Source organism: Vicugna pacos, chromosome 1, assembly GCF_048564905.1.
Source record: "Vicugna pacos chromosome 1, VicPac4, whole genome shotgun sequence".
NCBI lineage: Eukaryota > Metazoa > Chordata > Mammalia > Artiodactyla > Camelidae > Vicugna > Vicugna pacos.
In genome coordinates, this window is record NC_132987.1 from 58,875,116 (window position 1) to 58,888,034 (window position 12,919).

Genomic DNA, 12,919 nt, shown 5'->3' on the forward strand with positions numbered 1-12,919 from the left:
AAGGAAGGAAGGAAGAAGAATCCTGAAGAGATGATACAAATAATATATACATTTCAATAGGCTTAGTGAAGGGTGCTAAGATTTAGTGAAATGCCTACATACCGGAGTGTGATAGGGTAAAGACTGAGATTTTTTAAATCTGGACAAAAGGTGATGGTGGCCTCAGGGTGGAATTGAGACAGGATGGGAGGGGGCAGGGCCCAGCCATTCAAGGAATGCTACAGCAATTAACATCAAAATGGTGAAAGATTCAACCCCCAGGAGGCCCTGAGGCTCAGGATGATGAGAGATTTAACTTCTAGTAGATCTTGTGCTTCATTATATGCTCATTGTAATACATTAACATGGTGAATAGCATGCCCACAGGCACCATGACAGTCCCAAGGCTAGCCACAAAAGGTCAAAGAGTGGGAAATGGCCAGCTTCCTGGGAATCCCAGCCCCTTCCCCAGGCTACTTAGACTGGTCCTTCCACTGCCTAGCATTTGAAGCCAGCAAGCCCATAAAAACTAGCAACATGGCCTCGCAGCAGCCTCTCTCTCTCCAGTGGGGACGGCCCACACTCTGTCTATGGTGTGCCTACTTTTAATCTGAGCACCCAACCCCCACACCTCATGGCCTTTCTCTTGCTTTTCAATGTATCTCTGAATAAATCTACCTTTACTCAACGGTGACTCACACTTGAATCTTTCCTGTGCGAAGCCAAGGACCCACACTTGGCGGGGCACGTCCCAGGGGCTCAACCAAGACCTGGGACACAGCCCTCCTCATGCCCCACATCTGTTTTTCTGTATCAGAATGTTAAGTTTGAGGTCCAATCATACAGTCATTCAAAAAAAGTTTTATATAACATACACTAAGTTCTAGCCAGTATTCCAGTGAACAAAAGAAAACATTTCTGACTTCAAACAGCTTATACACTAGGGGAGGAAATATAGTTGGTTGAACTGATGTTTGAACGGAGACCTAACTGCAGTGGGGATGAACAGTGCAAATATCTGAGGAAGGAGCAGAGGACCTTGTGGTGAGAATGTTTGTGGATCAGCAAGGTGAGGAAGACAAGAGTGGACTGGAGGAGGGGAAGCATCTAGGAGATCGGTAGAGAGCTATTGAGAGAAAAGAACAAGGATTTGGGATTTTATCTAAGTGTGATGAAAAACCATTGAAATTTTGAGGTCGAGATGGGACAGGCTCTGATTTATCTTTTAAAATGATTCCTTTGGTTGGTGAGTGGAGGGTCATCAGAGGGTGGGAGAGAATCCTGCTAGTGTGAAATGGACAGAACAGTTAAGAGACTAGTACAGTAAAATCCAGGTGGCTCAACAGGAAGTGGTAGCAGTAGAGGAGGAGAGACATGGTTGTAATTAGGTTATTTGAATAGCAATGAAAGAATTTTGTGATAGTTTTGAGGTTGGTGTCAGAGAAATTGAATTGAGAATGACTTCTCTAAGCTGTTTGGCCAAAACAATTGCACTTAATGGTGAAAAATCGTTTCCTGGGTCAGGAAATCCTGAAAGAGTTGCAGGCATTTGGTGGGAAAATATGACAAGGATCTAGAAGTCTGTTCTGTGTGAGATGCATACTGACATCCAGGAATACAGATACAGAGTCTGAAGCTCAGAGGAGAGATTTAATCACTTTGGGAGTCATTGGCATATAAACTGCAAAGGCCAAGTAAGTTCCCTCAGGGAGAGACGGGGACTGAAAATGGAAATGGCTTTCAGAAATAATGCCTAAACTAAGAAACAGCACAGTCCCTACCTCCAAATAAAAAGAGGCTCATAAAAGAGGATAGCATGTGAAAAGTAGAACCATGTAGTATCATAGAATCCAAGGAAGCAGAGTTTTGAGAAGAAGGATTGTTCAACAGTGTCAAATGCAGCCAACAGGCCAAGCAAACTACAACTGAAAATAGCTGTTGGTTCAAGATACATAGAGGTGTTTCCTAATGACTGTTTCGTTGTGATGATAAGAAAATTCAAGTCAGAATTGTTTGATGAAGGTAGGAGAGAGCGAGAGAGGAAATAAAAGAAGCTAGAATACTCATATCTTATTTTTCTTTAATCAAGAGTACAAAAATTTTGACAGGATATACATGTTTATTTTAAATATATATATATATATATATATATATATATCTCCATGTTTGTGTTGACTTTTTAAAAAATAAAATTCTATGAGGAAAGCTTTATTTAGTAATGGGGGGAATTTTCGTATACCCTTTTAAGCCCAGTTTTCTCATCTGTGAAATGGGGTTAATATAAAACTGCTTATGAGTCCATTGTGTGTATTACATTTAATAATCCAAATAAAATACAGAGCACGTAGTTTGAGGCATGGTTAATAAATGTTAACTGCAATTATTTCATGCTATTATCATTATTTGATAACTTTCTTCTTTCCTAGTTTCTGTCTCTCCCCCAAGACAATCAATTATCTATAGGCTGTTGGCTTATTTGCTGGCCATAATAATCAGATTTTTCATAGAAAGTTGGCTTTTTTCTTCTATCTCCGTTTCCAGCAGTCTCACTTCCCCTTATGACTTTCAGGTCCATTTTCACAGAAGCATGTCTTCTTTGATTCTAATGAAGACCTTAAAACAGATTCCTGAAGTTTCCTTTCGGCTCCAGCACTAGCACATTTTCAGAATTTATGTTATTCTTTTGGGTCTCCTAGATGCTGTGTTTGCTTTCTTACTCTTTAGAATTTTCTATTGAAGAACATGATGATTTTTAGAGGTTTTGTTTTTTTTCCTGACTCATCTTCATCAGAAAAGGTATTGCTGGACAATCCTTGGTATTGCTCTCAGTCCACTCAGAAGGTGATGCAGCCTTCTTTGAATCCTTAGGTGGGAAGGACTGATGCATACAGCTTCTGCATCTCAAGCTGTCCTTCACCTGAGGCATTGCTGCCCTGCGAAGGTAGCATCCTTTTCTACCGCCTTCTGGCTGGTTCTTCATTCACCCAACCTGATGTAACATTTGAAAAGCACAATCTCTAGCAGTCATTGCTACCATGGCCTGCCTGTTTCTGTTGACTTCTATGGCAATTTTCTAGTGAGGATCATCCCTCCCAACTGTCACGTGCCCCTGCTGGATTCCAGCACTTATGAGACGCTGAATATACACGTACATCATAGCCAGTCTATATATAAAGATAGAGCTCTGACCCACAACGTGGTGCAACCATCCAAAGAAGCCAACCTCTTACCTACAGCGAACAGTCTAGAAGGGCTGACTACCAACTGTAGCAACCGATCCAGGGAGGCAGACAATAACTCCTGCAGCAATCCGCCCAAATGGCCAGGACCTGATTAATAACCGTTAGCTTCCTTAATATTTGTTCCCACTTCTAATTTAGGATCACCCAGAGAAAGCCAAATGTGTGACCCAACCAATCACATAGGATGCCCTGCTTCTAGTTAGCCCACCTCCAGTTTCCCTATGCCAACAGCATCCCATTCAGGGCATACTTGAAGCTTTCCTGTTTTCTCTACTGTGAAGCTTTCCCACTCCTCTGCCTGCCTTTGAGTCTCTGCCGAACACAAATGATGATGGCTGATCCCTTGCTATAGCAAACTCTGAGTAAATAACTCTTTGCTTGCTCTCATTTGAATGGTCTTCATTTATTTTCACACTAACTGCCCAGTTAAATTCTGGGCTATTTAGCTTCTACCTAGATAAATAAGAATCAACTAATATTTGGGGGAACAATATATTTTAAGAGGAAAAGAAAAATATACCGTAAGCTAAAATTTAGATCATTTATTATTATTATTCGTTTGCATCTGCCTCATAATTACACGATTTTTAAAAACTAATTTTCCCTTTTTTTAAATTTTCATGGTTATTTTAGTGAAAAGTCGGGAGAGGGTGCTCAGTGTTGGCATCTTATACCAGGAGTAACCATGCTACTCTTTACTGTATTTTATTATGTATTGTATTATGACGCATGTTCTGACACACTAATTTCAATGTTAATCATGTGTTTCCCTGGCTGACAACTTTGACTCTCTCTCCCCACACACACACCTACAAACACACACACAGTTCCAGTGATTAATGAATCCCATTATCCAGATAATTTTGTTTGTTTGTTTTTTAAAATTTATCCTCAAATGTATCCTTATTTTAGGTGACAGTGTTATCTTTCTTGAATTAACCATAGGCTGATTCACTGAACCACCTGGCTGTCTAATAAACCTTCTAATTAATGGCATGCCTTCTAATTAAAAAAATATTTATTTCCCACATGATGCTGTGAATAGCTCTGTGGCTTTTATAAAGAAATGAGGAGCTAGCACTCACCCATATCCTTCAAAGAAGAAAGACATCAGGCTATTTAAAAGCCTGAACAGGTCTTCTTCTTAGCTCTTTCTATCAACTGAGAAAAGTTAAATTTCACAACTTGTGTTTGCTGCGTGAGTAGTCTGTTTTGCTTTTATCTGCTTTTCACCTCTGCACACAGACTGGTGTCCTTGAAACACAAAGTAATTTAGAGTGGCTCTCTGCTATTCTCGGTAATTCAGCCTTGTTTTTCTATTGCACACTCCAAAGCTCAGCGTGAAACATTCATCCTACTTAATCATGACAACGTAGATGCCAGAAGGAATTGAGTGAAGCAGCGGTGCAGCAAGGATCTGGCCTTAGTGAGGAGGAATCCTGGCTCCTTGTTTTCCCTTGTAATTTCCATTGCCTGCACTCCTTCAGTTCCCTTAATGATTCCTCCACCCTTGCTGACTGCCTCAGGTTATCCATTAGCATTTTGCTGCAATCTCAAATTATTCTTCTTATTAGCCAAATCTCAGAAATGTATTACATACTCTGGTTCAGTTAATAGGAAGTGCTCTACATCTCCAGTTCGTTTAAATCAATTTGATGCTGTTCACCTGTTCTGAGAGGCATTTGACTTTAAGGATTTCGTGGAGACACAGCTTGTTATTGGAGTTGACACTCACGCTGACTCAGGAATTGTCTCTTTTTAGACACGTGGCTCATCTGGAGTCAGCTAGTTTAGTGTCATGCTAAGTCCTCTATCATTTGATTCCTCTCTTAATATTCTTTCTTCTACCAAACAAGCATACAAACAGGAGTATGTATGTTATTAAACAATAACAGTGGAGTCATCTGAGTGTTATTAATAATAATGATTGCTGACAATGCAAATTCAGATAATAATTATTGTCAGTGCTTGCTGTGTGCCAGGCACTGTGCTAAGGAGTTTATTTTTCACAGCAACTGCGTGAAGCTCGTACCATTATCTCCATTTAACAGAAGAAAAAGCTGACTCATCAAATGGTTAACATATTTGCTCAAGACCACATAACTCTTAGTTTAAATTTTTATTTTGAATGAGTTATTATTATTATTTTTTGGATCCCTGAAAAAACTTTTTTCCACACTTGACAAAGTCTCATATAAATTGTATTTCTTATACTTTATTTCTTAAATACAAATGTTAAAAAATTAAGTGGGAAAAGGCATGGGAGGCAGAGATTGCACTGCATTTACGTACTAGCTAGTTTTAAAGAACTATTTATTTCAAATTTGATATTTTTCTGTAGAAAACGATCAGAAATAAATCCTAAAATAATCTCACAATTCAGATCAAATTGATATGGAAACCAAAGTCGTCTGCCTCTAGAGTCTGTTTCATTGAGACTCTCCATTGCCTCCCCAACATCCTAGCCCTATGACTAGCTGCCTATCTTTGCTTTTTGAGGCAGGTTATTAGATTCTATGAGCCTCAGTATCTTCATCTGTTAAATGGAGATAGTCAAAGGGTTGTAAGGATTACATAAGACCATGGCTGGAAAGTACTTAGCAAAGTGCCCAGCACCTTCTCAGCCTTTCGTACAGAGTAAATATCACTTGCTAACAGATGGCATCATAATATTGAATTTGCCTATGCTGGCAACCCATTCATTTGCTTGCTTTGTTTTCTTCCCTATCACAAGTCTATTGTGGAGATGAAGGTGGAATCTGAGTGGATAACTAGCATGCTATAACAAAGAACACAGGGATGAGAAAAATGAGACCTGATTCCCATCAGTTTTTCTGCTAACAGAGTATGACACTGAGAACATTACTAACCCCACCTGAGTTCACATTTATGCTCACAGAAAAATAAGGTGGGTACAATGACTTCTGACACCAACTACCTGGTGTTGAGCCAAACGTCACATGTTAAGTGCTTCATAAGACTGCCCTCACTTCAAACAGCAGCCAAAAGTTTGGGTCACCCTCCTTCTAACCAGCTGGCTACAAACTTAGGGGCTTCTATCATCTTCTCAGTTTCAATATTATGCTAGAATGGTTTACAGAACTCAGGAAAGCATTGCACCTAAGATTACAGTTTTATTATAGCAAAAAGGATATAAATCAGAAATAATTGAAGGGAGATATGTGGAGGGTAAGCCTGTGTGGGTTTTAAATTCAAGACTTCCATTGTTCCCAGGGTTGCATTACCTTCTCAGCACACTGATGTGTACAAATACTTGGAGTATTACTATCCAGGGATGTCCCCCTGAGCTTTGGTGTCCAAAGTTTTTATTGGGATTTTATTATATAAGTATTCTTGATTTAATTATTGGTCACACAGTTGAACTCAATCTCCAGTTTCCCTCCCATCAAATCACATGACTCAGAGCCCCAACCCTCTAAATCATGTGGTTGATCTTCCTGGCATGACCAGCTCCCATGCTGAGTCATCTCCTTAGTTTAAACTATCTAGGGGCCCACCATGAGTCACCTTGTTAGTATAAACCATCAGATGTGGCCCAAAGGGTTCACCATGAATAATAAAGACATTCTGGGAATTTCCAAGGGTCTAGAGGTTCTGTCCTGGGAAATAGAGACAAAACCCAACCACATTCTTTATTAAGCAGAAGAAAATATAAAATATGCATTCTAGGAGCACTTTGATTCTACTTCCTATTCTTTATTTAAAGAGTCTAGGAATTTTTTTAAAAAATAATCATAAAAAGATAAAGCAAAGGAAGTGTGGGTGAAGGAAAATCTCTCTCCCCCATGATCGCCTTTCACAAAGTAGGACACAGAGGGAAAAGACGACTCTGGCATCAAAAACATACACTGGCTGGAAAAGAAAGTGACTGGAAAAGGGGGCAAAGAATTAATGTGTACAATAGTCTATTGGTCTGTTATCTAGAGCTTCAGCTACATTCCATTAACTCATCAACCGGTCCTATTCATAGTCCTATATCCTGGGGACCTTCTAATTGTGTGCTAAAGGCCTTAGGATTATAATGGATTGTGAGCTGCTTTCCCCGGCAACTTTTCATTTTTAAATCTTATATTCTGTCCTCTTTCCCATGCAAAATTAGTTGGGCATTAATGGAGTGTTCCATGTATGAGATAAAAAATAGGGTCAACACAACACATAAAATTTAAACGCATTGCTTGTTTCCTAAGCAATTTCTGAAGGACTAAGCAACTTGTTGCGGGAAAGTAAATACTTTAACCATATGATAGTAACTTGCTTCTTACCCCACAGAGTCATATAATCAACCATCACAGACTTGCTACTCTTTACTAACGAAAGATGTCTTCTTCTCTGCTTTTCCTCCCAAGCTGGTAGGTAGAATGTCACTCTTCTTTAAGTGTGTGTGTCTGTATATATGTGCGTGAGGGGTACAGTCTTTGTGATAAGAAGTGATTAATGCTGCAGTGGAAATGAACAACAGCCTTTGCTGAGATTATTAATTAAAATGGGATGCTTTCACATGTGTATTATTGTTTCCAGTTGCTTGTACAGCAGTGCAAGAGGTTAAAGAAATGTTCTCTGTGCTTTTCCTTGTAACAGAATGATTTGGGGGTATTATATGCCCAGAAGATTTTTAAATAACACTTTGTGCTTTAATGGAGACTTAGTGAGGAGAAAATATTCCTAAGCTGTAATATGAAAGCAAGTAAGATTGCATCCCCAGACTCCTCTTTTCAACCATTTATTTAGCTACTATGTAGACAGGCTAAACCAGGCGATATCCTAGCAACAGAGATCTATGGAGGGTCTGGCTCTTCTGGGACTCAACAGGTGTTGACAAAGTAGATAAGTTCCATGATTTATTTAAATCAATTTGATGACGTTAACATGTTTTATGAGGCATTTGACTTTAAGGATCCCACTTAGATATACCTTCTTTTTATTATGTATTACTCAGCCATAAAAAATAATGAAATAATGCCTTTTGCTGCAACATAGATGAACCTGGAGATTATCATATTAAGTGAAGTAAGTCAGAGAAAGACAAGCATCATATGATATCACTTATATGTGAAATCTCAAAGAAATGATACGAATGAACTTGTTTACAAATCAGAAATAGATTCACAGACGTAGAAAACAAAGTATGGTTACTAAAGGGGATAAGGGTTGGGGGAGGGATAAATTAGGAGTTTGGGATGAATGTATGCACACTACTATATATAACATAGATTAAAAAAAAACAAGGACATACTGTATAGCACCGGGAACTATATGTGACATCTTGTAATAACCTATAATGGAAAAGAATCTGCAAAAAGAATATACATACATATGTGTATGTATAATTGAATCACTTTTCTGTACACATGAAACTAACACATTGTAAATCAATTATACTTCAATAACAAATAACAATAACCTTCTTCTCTGAGCTGGCACGAATACATATGGTATACAGGTACATGATACAGAGTGTCCAAGAGTTTTGGGTGGACTGAGAAACATATTCTACCTATGTGCTGTCAGAAAATCCTTCACAAAAGAATGTCATTTGAAATGAATCTTGAAGCATGAATAGTAGCTGCCTAAGGGATGAGACAAAGGATAAAGCACGGGATGAAGGATGTCTGGCTGAAAGATGACTTGGGAGCAGCAAAACGTAAGATCTCAAGGACAACTCATCGGGTAAATATAAGGAATGGAAATAAGTTGGACATTACCAGGAACTAGGATAGATTGAGTGTAGATGGCTGCTGCCCCAGGAATGGTAAAGCAGTGGAAAAGAGGGCGCCAGTGATGTAGAGAAGTCTCTGCTGCTCATTAGCCACAAGACTCAAGGCCAGGATGGCTCAGTGCTTCCACCTCTGGTCTGCAGGCTCAGGCTCTTTCCTAAGCTGTCTCTGGAGCTTTCACACCTGTGATCTCCTACAACTGCCATGCGATGAACTCACTGGGTTGACAGTGACCGCATATGAAGCATCACACACAAGCCTCCCTCCCTTCCCCATCTCTCTGTTCCTCCCAGTTCTGCAGCCTCATCCAATTACTTTCTCTGTCTCCAAGTTTACTCTTAACTTTCCTGTTTCTGGACACCTTTTGTTCTCTCAGGAATGCTCTGTTCCCTTCCTGACTCAGAGTTGACTTTTCAAACCATAGCACTCTTTAAAGCCTTTCCAAACTACCCAAGTTGAGATTAATCCTCCTTTGTCCTTCAGTAGTGCATCTGTTTCAATAGATAGCTGTCAACCTGTCACAGTTAGCATGTGTTTTTCCCATAGATTATAAACCCTTCATGTGTTGTCCCATCATTGGATTCTCAATAGTCCCTATGACCACGCATGACACATAATGTATAGATTTGGTCAACAGAATTTAAAATGAAGACTATTTTTAATAAATTTATCAAAGCACAAATCAGGCCTCCATAATAATTTGATTTTTATGTGCATGTAAGACAGTCTTCTATAATATATAGTAAGCTTTATTCTAGTCTTGTACTCAAAATACAAAACACACTATCAGTTAATTGGGGAAAAAATATTCAGGTACAAGCTTATCTTTTTGGCACTTCAAACTATAAATTCATTTTCCATTTCCAAAGCCATAAACTATGTTCTTTGATAGCCAGTCCGACCAGAAGGTTTTACTATACAATTTTATACTCCCTTTGTTGATGTACTGAGATAAGTTATTGCTTTATGAGCTATAGCCTATTAACAGGCATTCATATTGAGTAACATCTTTTGCATAAAATATTCCTGAGGAAATACAATTACTTCAACGTTATTATTAAAACAGCAAGGAAATGTATCACTTGAGTAAAGGAAAATCCTATACTAACTACATTCTTTTTGCTCCTTGTGTCGAATGCCTTTTAACCAATTAATAGCTCTTCTCTAGGAAACTGATTTCTTCCTCTATTTTGTCCCTTCATAGGATTTAACTTTAAAAAATCTAAAACCCTAATTTTCTATTTCTGATTTTTGTATATAAAGTTCATAAACATACCTGATCTTTCTGTGTCCAGTTTTCTTTATTTAATGTGGTGATAAGTTATCCTTACTATTGAGTTTAGTAATTATATAGATGATGCACTTTTTAGAGACAAATATAGGTTACTTGTTGTTTAGGTCAAAATTAGAAGCATCAACGAGATGGTAATTATAGCTCTACCAAGTTTAATTCTCTCCATAAAGATCAGTTGCCCCATGGCAGCATCAGTATGATTCGCTTTGATTTTAGAAATGTGTGCATTTTATCTTTTAATAACATCCTTGAGATTATTTCCTAAGAATAAGAATACAACAAAGGGAGAAAAAAAAGAGAATTAAATGGAATCAAAAAAGCTTGATACTTCTGTTCAGGATTCACATGTGCCAGATTAACATCCCTCTCCTTGGTTTAGTTTCCCCATGTCTAAACGGAGCTCAGCCCTGATATTTAGGACCTTTCTCTGTTTGAGTTCTCTATGATTTCTAGGAGATGGCTCTTCCTTAGTGCATTTAGCCATAAACTACTCCAGCTAAACCTGGTTTTCAAACATCCACCTCATTCCTATACATTTTCAATAAATTATTTGATAATTGTATACAACCGGCACCCTAAATTTATTTTAAAACAGCTAGCTATTATTGTTTTACGTATCTTGGGGAAAATTCCTCTTTGAAATTGTCTGTTCTACTTGATCAGCCTAGCGATCAATCTTCCACCTAGGGAAATAAGCAAATGGGTATTTAGTGCATGGGTAGTGTGGTCTCTTCTCATTTTGTTTGGAATATTCCTCAAATAGGAGATCTAAAATACTTAGTTAATTTTTTAGGTATCTAACAGTTCAAACATTCTCTTCATTCTAATATAGTAGAAAAGTTCCACAATATGCCACTGACCCATCAGTGCCTGATAGAAATCTTAATTATAAGTGTCGAACAAGCATCTTCAAATTGTAGACATTAGTGAAGTTCCATACTCATCAGTAAACCAAAATTCCAGTTCTTTGCACATACACACCTCCTGTCTTGACTCCTCCTTCCCTCATTTTGCACATACAGTGTACTCATGCGTGACCTTTAATCCCTTACATACATCTCCTTCCTTTGTCTTTCAGGGAGTCCTAAGTAAGTGTGTCATAATGCAAGTCAGCTATAATCATCATGAGATGGTCTCCGTATTTTAACTCTCTTGCGTCATATAACCTATTTGCATATCAGCTTCTGCTCTCCAAGAAACCACCATGAAAGTAAGTCTCCCAGGACTCTAGTATGTTTGGCCCTGTGTAAAAAGTAGTGAAAAAACCCTCTTTCAAACAAGCAGTCAGATTTTTTTCATCTGAACTAGAAAGTAATACTCCTTATGCTCAGAGACATAAAATATTTTATAAAGGTATATTCTTCAACTTAAAAACTAATCTCTTTCTTTCATGAGCAATAAACCCTTCTTGAGTGGGGAGACAAAATCTGTATCAATTGTCCCATTTTCCTCATCTCCCCTTTGATTTGCTCTGAGACAAGGGCAGATGAAGGTTGGGAAAGAGGGAGCCTCTCTCTTCTGAGTTATTAGGCCTCAAAACGAAAGCTCTGCTAGATGTCAGCTCAGTTTGGGCTCACCCAGGAACCTCTGCTCCTGGAAGTTTTCATTGTTTGCAATAATTTTTTATCAACAAAGAGTACCTTTGAGTCCCCATGAGCATGATACTAATGATCTCTAAGTCCATTCGGCATCCTTATTCCACATCTTCTAGGAATTTACTATGTCTGGGAGTCAGTATATTCAGAATTATATTTTACAGCTATTAGAGATCAGTTGTAACTTTTGCAGCACACCAACCATCCATCTAGTCAGTGATCCTACTTCTGGAGCATTTATCCCTCTCCAAAACAGCTTTGGACCAAAGTTTAAAAAATGAAACCACTGAGGACAGGAAATTGGTTTCACATAGTCTTGCCTACTACCTCATGAGATCTTACTCAGACCTTATCAAATTGCTGGAAACTATACAGCAATGCAAAATATACCATAGATGGAGGCAACAGGTTTGGGTTCAAGTTCTATAGATACACTTAGTGGCTAGATGGACTTAACGAAATATGATCTACTTATCTCAGCTCCCACTTTCTTATTTGTAAATGTAGGTAATATCTGCCCCTCAGAATTGCTTTGATGATTAAACAGAGTAATGTCTACTCCAGTGTTTTATAAATTGTGAACTGTCACATAGAAGTATTTTGCCCTTTTATATAGTATACGATTCTTGATTTCTTTGGCCACCTGTTTTTTGGTTCACAAAAGATAAAAGGAGGAAACAAGAGCAAGAGAAATATTCTTAACTGAAAGTAAATTTATTTTGAAAGAGATGTCAGCTGACCACCCAAAATTTGAGAAGTTATTAAAGCCACTATAGACCATATGGCTTAATAATAACATAAGGAATATCCATAATGATAAACCCCCAAGCCCAACAAAAATAGACCAACGTCCTGTACTGTAGAAAACAACAAAGGAAGATAGCTATTTTCAAAGGGTTTTTTTAAAAGAAAATTTTAGAATACCATTTAAACTTTCTGAGAATTTCAGTTATATGGAATACCACATTCTAAAGGCTTTTGAATAAATGAGGCCTCGTTAAATCTAGTTCCTGGTGATGAGTCACCTTTTAAAACTCCACACAGGAAGACAGTTTCAATCTCATTAAAATCAGA

General features: G+C 38.1%; 1 long non-coding RNA gene across 1 annotated transcript in view; it reads right to left on the reverse strand.

The window, feature by feature from the left end:
* Nucleotides 1–10,238: 10,238 nt before the first annotated feature.
* LOC140696864 (uncharacterized) overlaps nucleotides 10,239–12,919 on the reverse strand; it is a 64,345-nt gene continuing 61,664 nt past the window's right edge. The window contains exon 7 of the long non-coding RNA XR_012073453.1: nucleotides 10,239–10,511. This is a non-coding gene — a long non-coding RNA (uncharacterized lncRNA). The remainder of the gene's footprint in view (nucleotides 10,512–12,919) is intronic.